Here is a 16,092-nt window from a genome sequence, read left to right on the forward strand (position 1 = left end):
TTTTTGATGTCTGCATTTACCAATTTTCATTGTAGAAATCACAAAGATTTTCCCTTTTTACATACATAAGAAGACTTTTAAAAGTATCTATCGGTATTGGTATTAGGATACTAGCCTTAGTATTACTTGATATCGGATCGAAAAGAAAATCAGTGGTATCGCCCATCACTACTTCTGGGGAGGTCTTCGCTATTCTCCGTCTCTCGCCACCTCTGCCGGTGTTACGACGAATTCAGTGACCGCTAGGATTCACGTGACCTGGTGGATGTGCGCATGCGTCAGCAGCAATCGCCGCTATCTGCCTACAGGATTACGTGATCACTAGTTCACAACGCAAAGCGCCTGTGTCAATAGAGCATGCGCTCTGCTGCAAACGGAGCGAGTTTAGCACTTCTGCGCGGCGCATAGCTGTACATTATGAATGGGTTGTTTAAAAATAACATCAACTATACAAATTGTTTATTGAGATGTGTATACATTAGTTACACTTACAATAGGATGTAAGTATATGTACTCTTACTATAGGTTATCAAACTTTATATGCATATTTGCTCTTAATAAGGAAGGGTTCACCATTTTATCCAAGGGGCACATTCTTACAGCCACTGGAAAATTTGGTGACTCCCCCTGTAAATCAGTTTTTCAATTACTATTCAGATACAGCCACTTTCTTGATGTAATATAAATAAACTATTCACATAACTTGTACTAGTTTATGATTATAAACCTCTATTTTATCAGTTTACAGAGGATGTGCTTGTAGGCAGACCAAGCAACTTGTCCCCCTACAGGGAGTGCATCGCCATAATCTGGAAGCCTTCATGTAGAAGAATCAGGTATAAAGGGTAATAGGACTGTTTGAGAAAGTTAATACTGATGGCAGTGATAATGAATCTGTATTATACTGCACATATTTGGGGTTCATGAAGCTGCCTTTAAAAAGTTAGGTTTAGCTCAAATTCTCACAGTTGACAATACAGTTTGTTAAATCTAGCCATGTTTATTGCATATGAATTGATAATTTAATTGTGCTTTTTTGGGTGAGCAGCAACATTGCCAGGTTAATCTTGTATTGTCCACAGTACAGTAGTGATGTTTCACTATATATATATTTAAGTTAAATGCATACATGAACAACAAACTACATAATCTACATTAGTGAAACAGTCTGGTGGTGGTGTTCTAACTATTTCTCACATGTGAGACTGCAATATTTGGTGGCCACTAAGAGGTTGCTGTTCTCGGGAATTATTGTTTACCAAAGAATGATTAGCTGCATGTTTAAAGACAAATAAATGGGCATGATGAATTTACACATTTACAATATGAGAGGCAGAAGATAAATACATGATAGAGGACAGGTCTAAGAGTATGGTCATGAGCCCGACTATATAATTAAGTTGTGTGTAGTGTTTATTGGTTTGGCTTGAATCCTCTGTTTTATCCTAAACACTACAGACCTTCTAATTAGTCATGACATTACAGGGGGAATGAAAAGGGCAAAGTTTCTGTTGTGGTTCCTTTTTATGTTTCATTCTTTGTTCCTCTAATAAATATGTTTGATCAAACAAAAAAGTTGTTGATTATTCAGGTGAGAGAGAGACACAGTAGCTGAAAAGTTTGGGCACTTTTGGAGAAAGGGGAGTCACCAAATTTTCCAGTGGCTGTAAGAAACTGTGCCCCTTGGAAAAAAAGGTGACCCCTTCCTTATTGAGAGCAAATACACACCAGAGTCACAAAAGTGGTTGTGTATGCAGGTTGGAAGGGGACAAACTAGCAATCAAAGTTTGGTCATTTTTTGAGAACTCCTGCTTGATTTACAGGACAGTCACCAAATTTTCCTGTGGCTGTGAAAAACTGGGCCCCTTGGAAAAAATGGTGACCTCTTCCTTATTGAGAGCAAATACACACTAGAGTCACAAAAGTGTTTGAGTGTGCATTCAGATGGCAAATAAATTAACCATTCTAATCTCCTTTAAATTTCAAAGTTTATTGCTTCACCTGTGTGAGTTCATTGTGAAAAGCTGTCAGGAATTAAGTTACTTACAAATAAGTAAATAAACATTTAGAAAATCATACTGCATTTATGTCGCTGACATTATTAATTATGACGCTAAATTAATATAAATGAAAGTGTCTCAATGTGTTTGTTGTGGTCTGTGAAAAATACACGTACATCGTACAATACTTAATTGAATTACCTACATGAATCCATTGCGTTAGGTTCTCTTTTTTAATTAGCAGATACCCTTACACAAAATATATAATTTTACAGTAAGAGCAGATCAAATACAGATTAACTTCATCCTATAGTAAATGTAACGAATGTATACACCTCTCAATAAACAATTTGTATAGTTGATTTGGTTATTTTTAAACAATCCATTCACCATGTGCAATTTGCACAGACTACCATACGCCGTGCACAAGCACTCAACTCGCTCTTGTTTGCAGCATAGCGCATGCTTTATTGACAATGACGCACTTTGCGTTGTGAGCAAGTGATCATGTGCTCCCGTAGGCAGATAGCGGCGATTGCTGCTGGTGCATGCGCACATCCACCAGGTCACATGAACCCTAGCGGTCACTGAATTCGTCGTAACACCAGTCTACCTCTCTCCAGCGCTGTGCCTTTTAATTCTGGTGTCTGTCGGGAGGTCGCTATCCCCACGTCTCCTTTTCTGTGTGCTCAGTCAGTTGGTTGCTCTCAAATGACCCTGTCTCTGTGTTGAAATACTAGACAAAGAGGTAGGGGTGCAGGTGAAGGCAATCAATGAGACAACGTGAAGGTAAGTCCAGGTGACAATGCAACCCGCGGCATGCACTTGGCAATGAAAGCAATAAACCAATAAACTAATAAACCAATAAACCAAAAGAAAAGTAAACAATATAAGGAAGTAAAGGAACACACTTCATAAGTTAAAAGACAACCATGATTAAAAAGACTGAGTGCACACATCTAATTAATAAGTGGAATAAATAATAATACATCAATTAAGGGTAATCAATTAAATGCTTAACTGCCTGTCACACCCCGCCTGTGACACTTGCATGCAGACCAGTGTTAATTTTGGTCTGAGGGGTTCAGCAGTAACAGCGGAGGTGACAGAGAGTGTCGGGGATGAGGATGCGGAGGAAGGCGTTCGTGGCTCGGCCTTCCTGTATAGCTGGGGGAAACTTGTTTTATCCCCAGCAAGTTAAGTGGCAACTGTTGGCGGCATACTGGCCCAATGGTTCCCCTGGGCTGCGTAGGTGTGTTGACAGTCGCTGATGCAGAAGAAGAGCAGGTTCAGCCCCCCTAAAGTAATAGGTTAAAGCCTGACTGACAGCCTCATAATTGAGATGCTCATTATCGCTAATGTTCAACAATATCTGGAGCGCCTCCCCTTCTAATGCTGGCCATGGTGCCGGGGTCTGTGTGGCGTCTTGTGCAGGTTGGTCCTGGGCAGTATCATGGCCTATATCCCCGCCGCTATCAGAGCGGTGCCAATGTCGAGGCTTATTTACCCACCCCTGCTAACTCACAGGCTTGGTTCTAACAGCGGTTGTATCAGCGCAAACTATGAGTTGCATATCGACAGTCCATACACTCTGTTCTGCATCGACTGCAAAACACTCCCATGTGGGCTTACCGGGTGGCTTGTCTTCCGGTTAGTCCGCTTAGGCCATTCTTCCAGTTCTCCACTTCCACCTGCGGTAACATGGTTGGCACGGGCCCATCCTGTGCATCATGGCCGGCCTCCCCCACTCCATAGTTGCACCGCGTGTCGCTGTACTCTTTTTCTCCCCACTTCCCACTGAATCTCATCAAGTATCATCTTTATGCTTTCTCCCTCTGGATGCCTCCTCGGCATGGCTCTGAGCAGCTGCTCTCTTGTGATTGATGTCGTGGACATTTCTCCTTTCCCTCACACATGTGTTTCGTGTGCTTAAATGGTGTGGTCTTGGTACTGGGCCCCGATCCTAGCCCTGCTAGTAGAGCAGGAGGCCGCTATTACTAGGCTCCATGGAAGGCACAAGGATTCTTGTTGCCCCTTGGATACACCTGTAATCCTGGGGATAACAGGGTGTGATAGACCCAGGTGCAGAACGCAAGGGAGAGTCAGGACAGGCAGAACTCGTTGTCAGGAAACAGGCAAGTGTCAGGCGATGGAGCAAACAGGCTGGTCGGGAGAATACAATAATCAGTATTCGGGGATGAAAGCATGGGTCAGGAACATTAGGAGTCAAATACTGGGATATAATACTTGGAATGTAATGTAATGAATAGTAAAGCAAGACTTCGCAATGTGGTTGTGAACCTAAGGGACAGAGTAACAGAGCAGGGAAATGGAAAACAGGTGTGCGTGATATTTAGGTGTAAATTAGCAATAGACCAGGTGAATCAGAGCTGACAGGCAGGGAGAAGGAGACTAGAACTCGGGAGACTGTGACCTCTGGAGGCGATAGGAGGAAGAATGCAATGACGTTGTGACAACACCATTCTTTATTTCTTCCCACTTCAGCATGACTGCAGTCTTCGTGTCTGGACAGCGAAAAGAGGAAGTCTCTGTGCAGACGTCACCTTTTATACAAACAGGAAGTTGAAGGGTCCTGTTTGAGTGACGTGCACAGGGGCCAATGGCAGTTTTAATAGACAAATGTCTTTGATAAGTTCTAGCAAATGCGATAAAACCCCTACCCCTTGGGCAGTGCTTCTTTTCTCAGATAACCACGGTTGCATTTGCTACCTATTGTTTTATTATTCCCCTGCCAAGTCACCTAGCCAAAGTACATTCCCACATGGATCCCATTCCCCAGTTGATTGTTTCACCTGCACCCCCGAGCTGTAGACCAGGACTATTTAGCCACTTGACAGGCAGTCAGTGAGACCAAGGCACAGACGGCAGAAGCTGTTGTGTAGCCCAGCTTGACGGAACGTGCGGGAGCTACAGCACAGGGCGGGAAGTGCAATATTAAGCAGAGGTGAAGACAAGCGGCTTCTTTCCCAGTTTATGGGGATTACAAACTTGTCACCAGAAGGCGGAATGGAACAGTGAATAATTAGGCGATTTTAGTGGAGGAGGACGTCTTCCTCATGGCAAAGGCTAAGTGTACTATCATGTGCTATTGCTGCATGTCCCTTGTATGAAAAGAGACAAGAACCGATAAGGTGTGTAAAGCCAACCTCCTTTAATTCAAGCTTGCCTCCGCTGTTCGCATGTTTTATTTTACAAGGGAAATTCTTAGATATTTTAGTGCCCTTTTAGTTAGGATCCTTATTATTTATTATTTTTGTCTTTGTTTCATTTGGGTAGGGTTTTGATAGCAATATTGCCCAGGCTGTTAAAGGCATTTTAGATGGCTTTTATATTGTATTTTCCCTGTGTTGCCTACTTGAATACAGACTTCGTGCCCAGTATCGATTATCTGCCAGTTTTAACATCTCTGTGAATAAACAATTATAATTTACTTACCTGTGTCTGTCATGGTGTACTGGGGTCCTGAGCCATACCTGTGTGGGGGAAAGGTTGGGTGGCTTGAACCCCGGCTATTAAACCAGGGTGGTGTAGTCTGTTGTGTTCATACACTATTGCCAACCTTAGCGTGTGACACAACTTCTCTGAATTTCAATGTCACTCTACTGGCCTATATACAGCTGGAGCAAAAGAGATTGTTCTGCCTATGTACTTAGGCTGTAATTGGTGGTGGGTCAAGTGTATCTCTACATAGAGGGGCCTACTGACAGCTTTATTATGAGATTTTTCATGTTTCTATATCAAAGGTAATGAGCCATACTTCCTTATGGAACTTTCTCCATTTCAGATAACCAAAGTTGCATCTGCAATCTGACATTATACATGGTAAGAAAATTAAAAACAAAACACATGATAAGTTTTAGATGTGATAAGCAAAACATGGCTAGTTTAAGAGAATGTAAGCACTTGTTCATAGTTGTCACTATGCCTATATATAATGGGAGTAGCACTCCACCACCAGTCAATTTGCAACAACTATGGGAAGCAAGGAAGCCAGCATCCCATGTTGTGCTTTCAACACCTTGTTGAATCCAAGCCCTGATTAATTCAGGCTGTTCTGAGGGCAAAAGGGGGAGCAACTTGCTATTAGGTCGGTTTATGTATTCCCATGATGTGAATCTGTTACCCGTCAACAAAAACTGGTATTTGAAGAGCAGTTCAGCCCCCCATATACAAATGATTTCATTTCACTAATAATACACCATTGTGTTAAGGATGTACTACATCGGAATATCAATTTAAAGGAAAGAATGTGCATTATTTTAGACAAGTTAGTAGTGATTGAAAAAGTAGTACAGGTGCAAATCAAATGTAAAGTATCATAAGATCAGGGCACATCAGTAATCAGAGTAGTCTCATTGTGTGTTAACATGTAACCAGTCTTTTCCCATTTTACTGCATTGTCTTCATTACTAGTTTTAAAATACGTTGATTTATAAATTAAGTTGAGCTTATCATATAAATCATATAGGTCAATTTTCATTATTTTTATTAGTACATGAACAAGCTGCTCTAATGTGTGTTTTGATTTTCAACTGGTTACCACTACATAGAGGCGCCACTAAGAAATTTGGGCCCCATGAAGAGATTGCAATTTGGGGCCCCCACTCCCCCGGAAAGTCACAGCACTGTGTAGTCAATAATGAACTGTTCACACCACATTTAAACAAGTAATCATAATCTGTGATATGTGCTTAAGTCTGCACAGTTTGAAATCTCACATTTCAACCCCTGTTTCTCAACATACTGTAGCAATTACTTTACTATGGTTAAATGAGGTTTGCTTGGAGTACCATGCTTAAGAGAACATTATTTTCTTCATGCTTCATCACATCTTCTTGCTCACTATCTGCTACAAGGACAGATCCCTGTACAAGCATGAAGCATAAAGTATTGTCAATCCTAGACTGATATTAGCCTCTTAACCTGCTTATAGCCTAACATACAATACAACAGGCTACTTGATGTTAGTGTTGCTAAGCTTCTTTCAGTTGAAACTGCTACAAATGATTGCTTGGAATAACTTTTAATTGCCACTATATGAGCTCACCTTGTCTCACGTCCTCAATAACAACATCAGGAGATGATGAGGGACCTGCCGCTGCTCCACTCTTTATGCCTGTTTCTGAAACTAAGGGCCATGTGTTTCAGGATGTTAAGCTTCTCTAGGTAATTTCGATAGGCCCTATATACAATGTCATATGACCAGGGGTGGATTTTAAGGAGTTTTGGCACTAGCGAGCTGGGCTAGTATACCAACATTTCCACTAGCATGGCTAAAATGTTACTAGCCCTGTTTGTAACTGTATTTACAGAGTAAGGAACAGGGCTAGTAGTTTAGAAACAAATGTATTCAATACATATTTTCCCAGTATTCATGTTAAGTTAGTCTGTGCACAATATTATATATCCACTAGAATGAGAAAAATATTTTCTGAACTGAACATAACCCAAGAATATCCAAACAAGTGTAAATAGGCAATGTATAATGTAAAAATGATTTTTTAATATTATTTAAATAGTGCATACAAAACAAAAACACATAACTATAGTGAACAAAATATTATTGGAGCTGACTTCACATATGTAAAGGATTAAGTGCCTACCCAGCTATCACAAAATAAGACGTAGGGTACGATACTTATTTATAAATCAACCATGTATTAATCCTGTCTAATCCATCATATTCTCAGCAGTTTGAGTGTTCTTGTGTTCATACACACAGACAGCAGTTCTGGCTCCAGCCTTTTCTACCAACTAAATCAGCACTAAAAAGTGGACGGACGAGTGGCTCTAAAATTTGACTCGCCCGAAATGTAAACTAGCGAGAGAGGGGGCGAGCTTCATTTCCAGGCCTGCATATGACATTGTACCTATGATGCTGATTAATTTATCATACTGATTAATTCATGTTATACAATGCAAATATGCACCAAGCTAGATTCCTGGCTGACTGCCTGCAATCTAAACAACTGCTGATATATTAGCTTAAACCATTCTCAAACTGTGTCAGTTGTGGTGTTGTGCTCACCTTTCTTTTCAAAGAAATCAGTTGGCAGTTGTTTTCCCTCAGTTTGCTTTCTTTCTCTTTCCTTTCTTTCTTTTCTTTTTTGGTACCCTGATTTCCCTTTCTTGGGGAAAGACATGACTATCACAGTAGCAGTCACTCAGCTCGATTAGCTGCATTTAGAGACAAATCCTAGTGCAGGGGTTGACTAAACCAATTTGTGCCTTTTCTAAGGGGTGAGAGTGGCCTCAGAGAGCCTCCACTATTTTTTGGGGATTCAAAGTTCAGTCACTCAACTGATTTCTTCAGCCAATTTATATTTATTTATGACACTAATTACTAATTGCATATAAAAACTAATTTTCATTTCAAGCTTTTTGAGGGCCCTCCCCCCATAGGGGCCCTGCGTAGTCAGTCCCACTTTTCCTCCCACTTCGACACCCCTGCCACTACATATTACAACTCTAGCACCCACTGAGGCCTTACCACAGAGAATAAGGATGTCAGTCTCCCTCTCTTTCTTCTGTTTCACTACCTGTTCTTTCAGCCTTCGCATCTCTTCTCTTAAATTCTCTATACTCTGACTGCCTTGGAGGTTGCAATACCACAGCACTGACATGACCCTCTCCTTCTTTTTCCTCATCTCTATCTCTTCTATTTTGGTTAATTCTGGACTCTATTCCCCGAGTCCAGACACCATTCAAATAAAGAAAATGGAACAAATATTAAAGTGCAAGATGTGCCTACCACAGATTCAACTTCAAATCTAAAAAACATCTGGAGGTAAGATTCTATTTTTTAAACGTGTGCAGTCTTAGAATTATACTTGACATGTGAGTAGAAAATATGCATTGTAATCAAAATTATAATAAATACGATTTAATAATTACATATTTTTATGAAAGTATAATAAGAAAAACAGCAGCAAAGGCTTAGAATACCAAAAACGTTATCAATATAACGTTTGTATTTGCAGTAATTTATCCTATCCAAATTTAAGATAAATCCATGCATTATATATGTGTCTGATTTATTTTGGTTTGTAAAAATGTAACGGGTATCAAAATGCAGTTTCACATGTTTACAAAGCATACACTACTACAAAATGCAAAGTTTACATATGCAAGGAAATTAAACTGATGCAAATCTTAATTACCATTTTAATTGTTTGTACTGTGGATAAAAATAAACAATTTCAATATGTCATCCATATTAGAATGTGTAGTACATTTTGTTTCACTTCTTGAACTCAACTGATTTTAGTTTTTTAATAAAGGAGAAAACATTCCAAAAGTACAGTGGCCCTGAAGTGCAACTGCTGAAAAAATATAGCGGCGGCTGCGACATTTGCAACGGCTGCGAGTTTTGGAAGTGCTGAGACAATAAAGCAGGCTGTGACATTTGCAGTGGCTGCGAGATTTGGAAGTGCTGAAAAAATAAAGCAGTGGCTGCAGCATTTTCAGTAGCAATTACGGAAAGGGAGGGTACATTGTAAAATATATTTGACTTTCCCACATATTTGCCATTGGACAGCAAGCAAGTCACGTCGGCCAACCCTGCTTCTCCAGAAGAGTCAACAGAATATGAGAAAGGGGTGCCAACTGTGCAGTGCATGAAGGCTAAACACAAGTGGTATGTATTCATATTAATATTTTGTGATCTTCTGCTCTCTATGCACTTTGTGGTGACATATTAATAGAGTTATAGGGCTGTCCTAAAATGTATTAGAAAATAATGAAAGCTTATTGTAACACTAATTTATCTAAACATGTATATTTTCTTATACAATTACAGTACAGTACAGATGTTGATATTTATATACATTAAAGATTTTGTACAGAACACTACAGACAAGACATTATTATTATTATTATTATTTTTATTTCTTGGCAGACGCCCTTATCCAGGGTGACTTACAACATAAGTGCAAAACAAAGTGCAAAAATACAGTTAAGTAAAAAGGCATCAATTTCAAATTCAATTTAACTAAAACATAGCAATTCAAAATAATACATTTTACAATTTACACAGGCAAGTACAGTAAGTGAGGTCCTACATCCTGGACGGTAAAAGCTAAGTGCTGTCAAGATGTAGGGTCAGAGTCAAGGGCTACGGGAAAGGGAGCAAGGAGGAAATCAAATAACTAAACTAAACATCGAATCAGACTAGATATCATTATGTTGAATCATGAAGATAATACTACCTTCATGTATGTAATGTTTGTTTTTGCTGGAATATCTGCAATATGCATGCTTATTAATTATGAATCTGGTTTTATATACATACACACACACAAATGTCTCTATTGATCTATCTGTCTAGGTAAATGGATATATATATATATATATATATATATATATATATATATATATATATATATATATACACACAGTTGCAGTCAACATTATTTATGTCTTTCACTTGAAACAATGTTTTTTTTTTCAGTGACTAGTTTAAATGTTGTTAATTAGACTATACTTTATCAATGGTATGTATTCAGTGTGTTGAATATTGCTTCCACCTGCAGAAAACTGAAACAATTAAGATGGCAGGGTAGGTAAACATCAGATTGCCACAACATAGAAACCAATGTATTCCTATAAGTCGTAAATCAGCACATATAGAATATATAGTGAACTCTACACATTTCATGTAAATTGTGAACCTGAAAAACATTATGTCAAATCAATGCAACACTCACCTACAGTGAGTTGTTTTCTTATGTAGCGTTATGTTGGGTGTATTTTGATAAGAGCATTTTGGCTCTGAGCTGAAGCACTGATCTAAAGAAGACCTCTCCCCCCCAAAGTTATCAGATTTCCTTAGCTCATCAGCTTGGAGCTGGTTTGCATCAGGGTGACAGTTTTGGGGAGGATGGCACTGAGAATAGGCCAAATGGTTTGGAATCCTGCTATGAGATGTCTGGAGAAAGGGGCCTGTGGGTAATAAAAACTCTTTGAGTGGACGAAAGCCGAAATCCCGACACAGTCTCTTTCTTTCTCTCTCTCACCTGAACCAGAAACTCGCTGCCACAGCTCAACCTGTAGCTCTGTTGCCCGAACCGGAACCAGAAACCAACTAAGTCTTTGCCGGCAACAGAAGAGTTAAACTGGGAGAAGGAGATTGAGCCGTACAAAGAATTCTTTTAAAGGACTTTATTAAATAAAGAACTTTACAGACTGCGCATGCCCGCTTGTGCCCACCTGATCAGTGGAGTTTTACAGCTGGACAATTGACTAAGTCGACTGAATACGAAAGTGTCAGTCATTTAAATAGCTATTGAGTCTTAAGAAACTCGACCCTTGGAACCAAACAGGGCCCTGCTTTCCTCAAAGACTTTGTCTAGTAACTCCGGTGGAACCCTGCTTACAAAGAAGATTTTGTGCACAACCTTGGAGCCTTCAAACCAGTGGAAAATCTGTTTGGAAAAGACTCTACATCCGCGAAACCCCAACTTCCAGGTGCATCGACTGAGTGGAAGTTCTTGGACAAAGCCGAACCGGACTGCCTTTGTTCCAAACCACACGGACCTCGTGCCGTGTGCTGTTATCTGAGCCCAAAGCCAGAGAGGCCTCTGCGACGAAGTTCAGATAAGTTTAACAGTTTGGAGTTAATCATTCATGACATTTGAGAAATCAATTAGAAATGTTAATCTGTGATTCATAACTCTAGAATGTGTAATATCATTTAGTTTTCTTAAATATAAATGTGTGTTGCATTAAACTGTTTTGTTGAAAATTTTAGAAATAAAATCTGTCAACGCCGAGAAATATCTTCTCATTCCTGTTTAACTGTTTAGTCTGAAATTGACACAAGTTAATAGACATTAGATTATTGGTGGCCCTGCCTATCCTTAATCATTGAATAATAATCAGTTAAGGGAAATTGTGGTAACAAGTAATGATAGGATCTTTCTCGGCACCTAAACGTAAATGAGACTGATATATATATAACGAGAAGTTACCTGACATAAATACTAACCTGCATAGTTATTTAATGTCTGACTAACAATACTAATGAGAGACTCACCTTCGTCTTACTAACCGGTATTGTAGTCAATGTGTTTATAACCTTTTTTGTTTAACGATTTGTGTGTTATCATATGCGATCCCATGGTCTTTGATTTGGTCACGGAAGTGATTTGTCTTTGATTTGTTGATCTAGAGTTGAATTTTAATTAGTTTTTCCCTTTTGTATAATTAGTGTAGTGCTACATTTAGTCTTTGTTTTTGAATAAATTTGACAATTTATATCTTTGGAATTGGTGTCTGTGTCCAATTATTACAGAAATTGAGTTCTCCAAGATTCCAGGATTCGTGATAAGGTGATACTATAAATTCACTTCTTTAATTGAAATTTATAAGTGTACCTTACGCTACACTTATTTACAGAGAGCAATTGGATCTGAAGCCGTGCTGTACTATTTTTGAAATACTTACTTACTTGAATACTTTATTTAAATACTTATGCTGTGATTTGTATGAGTTAGCTAAATGTATGTATTTTAGTAGTACTAATCAGAGGTGTAGACTTGAGTCACACGATTTGGGACTTGAGTTAGCTCGAGTCACAATTTATGAGACTTGGGACTTGACTTGAAAAAATCTGAAATGACTTAGGCTTGGCAATCACCGACTTGTGTCTTGACTTGACTTGCAGGTGTTTCACTTGGAATGACTTGAAAAAATAATCTCATTTTTATGTTGTTTGTTATTGTACATTTTTTGTTACATTCAAATGGATGCGGGGCAGTCCATGGATGAATACGGCACTAATTGTGAGAGGGGCTGTCATACTATGTGTCCTTGGGCACAGACTCTCACCGAAGACAATAGAGAGCCAATGTGGTGTCGTCACTTTGTAGGCACTAGCATATGTAAATTAACTTCCGGTTCCTACCACAAAAATTCATATAGATTCATAGAGATTCATAGAGATTCAGAAAAATCGCTCAAATAAGGTCTATGTTCAGCACAGGCTTAGGCCATCATATACATTTTGTTGTGGAAGTTACCCTCTTTAAATACATTCTGCCATTATAGGTCTTGAAGCACAAACTGACTGGCAGCAAGGAAAAGCTATCAAAATGATAACTTTTAGAAGAACGGTACTACAGCACAGGTGCATGTCTGTGACGTCTCCTCTACAAGTTAACATGTCCTCGCTGTCACCTACCTAGCTAAGTGGCAACTTTCTACATTCTAGCACAATCGGGTAGTGTTTATTTTAGCTGTTAGCTAGCCAGTTATCTCTAAGTGGAATTATAAAGTGCTAAAGTTGCTTAACATAGGAAATGTATCCCCTGCCTCTCAGCTCAGCCAGTACCTCACAATGTGTGAAGGACAAAACAGCCTTCTGTTCTGGGCAATGAATAGGAAAACTCAGCTGTCACTCTTTATTGTGGCAGTTAGGGCATTAGCTGTACTAGCAACAAGTGCACCTATTGAGTGGGTTTTCAGCCATGGTGGACAAATTCTACGACCACATCGTGCACAGATGAGTGACACGGTTCTGTCCAACTTGATATTTTGCAAGTGCAATCCTCTGTAGTACAAGTACAATACTTCACGGATACATGTAGACATCTAGCAACATAGTTGATGTTCTTCTACTTACACGATCAGCCATAACATGACAGGTGAAGTGAATAACACTGATAATCTCGTTATCATGGCACCTGTCAGTGGGTGGGATATATTAGGCAGCAAGTGAACATTTTATCCTCAAAGTTGATGTGTTAGAAGCAGGAAAAATGGTGATGGCTAGATGACTGGGTCAGAGCATCTCCAAAACTGCAGCTCTTGTGGGGTATTCCCGGTCTGCAGTGGTCAGTACCTATCAAAAGTGGTCCAAGGAAGGAACCAGCGACAGGGTCATGAGCGGCCAAGGCTCATTGATGCACGTGGGGAGCGAAGGCTGGCCCGTGTGGTCCGATCCAACAGACGAGCTACTGTAGCTCAGATTGCTGAAAAAGTTAATGCTGGTTCTGATAGAAAGGTGTTAGAACACACAGTGCATCGCAGTTTGTTGCATATGGGGCTGCGTAGCCACAGACCAGTCAGGGTGCCCATGCTGACCCATGTCCACTGCCGAAAGCGCCTACAATGGGCACGTGAGCATCAGAACTGGACCATGGAGCGATGGAAGAAGGTGGCCTGGTCTGATGAATCACATTTTCTTTTACGTCACATGGATGGCCGGGTGCGTGTGCGTTGCTTACCTGGAGAACACATGGCACCAGGATGTACTGTAGCATAAGGTACACTTATAAATTTCAATTAAAGAAGTGAATTTATAGTATCACCTTTTAGTTTGTAAATAGGCCTTAATCCAGGCACACATTATTTGACTATGAATATTTCATCTGTGAATGTCTGCTCATACTGTACCCCTTTTCAAATTTCCCTTTTATTCTCAACACCCTCACATGATCACCTTCTTTAAACTTACATTTTGAAGGTTTGCTTTTTACAAATGACCCATACACATTCCTCCACACTGTAGCGTAAGGTACACTTATAAATTTCAGTTAAAGAAGTGAATTTAAGTATCACCTTATCAAGAATCCTGGAATCTTGTAGAACTCAATTTCCATAATAATTGGACGCAGACACCAATTCCAAAAATATAAATTGTCAAATTTATTAAAAACAAGACTAAATGTAGCACTACACTAATCATAAAAAAAGGGAAAAACTAATTAAAATTCACTCTAGATCAACAAATCAAAGACAAATCACTTCTGTGACCAAATCAAAGACCATGGGATCGCATAAGATATCACACAAATCGTTATACAAAAAAGGTTATAAACACATTGACTACAATACCAGTTAGTAAGACGAAGGTGAGTCTCTCATTAGTATTGTTAGTCGGATATCAAATAACTACACAGGTTAGTATTTATGTTGCTTCTCGTTATATATATATATATCAGTCTCATTTACGTTTAGGTGCCGAGAAAGATCCTATCATTACTTGTTACCACAATTTCCCTTAACTGATTATTATTCAATGATTAAGGATAGGCAGGGCCACCAATAATCTAATGTCTATTAACGTGTGTCAATTTCAGACTAAACAGTTAAACAGGAATGAGAAGATATTCCTCGGCTTGACAGGTTTTATTTCTAAAATTGTCAACAAAACAGTTTAATGCAACACACATTTATAATTAAGCAAAACTAAATGATATTACACATTCTAGAGTTATGAATCACAGATTAACATTTCTAATTGATTTCTCAAATGTCATGAATGATAAACTCCAAACTGTTAAACTTATCTGAACTTCGTCGCAGAGAGGCCTCTCTGGCTTCGGGCTCAGATAACAGCACACGGCACGAAGTCCGTGTGGTTTGGAACAAAGGCAGTCCGGTTCGGCTTTGTCCAAGAACTTCCACTCAGTCGATGCACCTGGAAGTTGGGGTTTCACGGTTGTAGAGTCTTTTCCAAACAGATTTTCCACTGGTATGAAGGTTCCAAGGGTGTGCAAGCAGGGTTTCCACCGTACTTACTTGAAGACAAAGTCTTTGAGGAAAGAAGGGCCCTGTTTGTTTCCAACGGTCAAGTTTCTTAAGACTCAATAGCTATTTAAATGACTGAACACTTCCGTATTGCAGTTGACTTAGTCAATTGTCCAGCTGTAAAACTCCACTGATCAGATGGGTACAGGCAGGCATGCGTAGTTTCTAAAGTTCTTTAACTGAATAAAGTTCTTTAAAGAATTCTTCGTACGGCTCAATCTAACTTCTCCCAGTTTAACTCTTCTGTTGCCGGCAAATACTTGGTTGATTTCTGGTTCCGGTTCAGGCAACAGAGCTTCAGGTTGAGCTGTGGCAGCGAGTTACTGGTTCAGTTGAGAGAGAGAGAGAGAGAGAGAGAGAGAGAGATGCTGTGCGCTACCTTTTATACGCCTGTCAGATCAATAGATGATTGGTTCTTGAGTTTGTGAGATTGGATTTTGGTTTCAGCCCCCAGTGTCCTATTGGAGGGGGGCTTGATTTATGACTGATGTCAAACCATGCCATCTTTTGGAAATGCCGGTTGGCCCGGGTTCGTAGCTCT

This window comes from Amia ocellicauda, chromosome 7 (assembly GCF_036373705.1).
Source record: "Amia ocellicauda isolate fAmiCal2 chromosome 7, fAmiCal2.hap1, whole genome shotgun sequence".
In the NCBI taxonomy this organism is placed as follows: domain Eukaryota; kingdom Metazoa; phylum Chordata; class Actinopteri; order Amiiformes; family Amiidae; genus Amia; species Amia ocellicauda.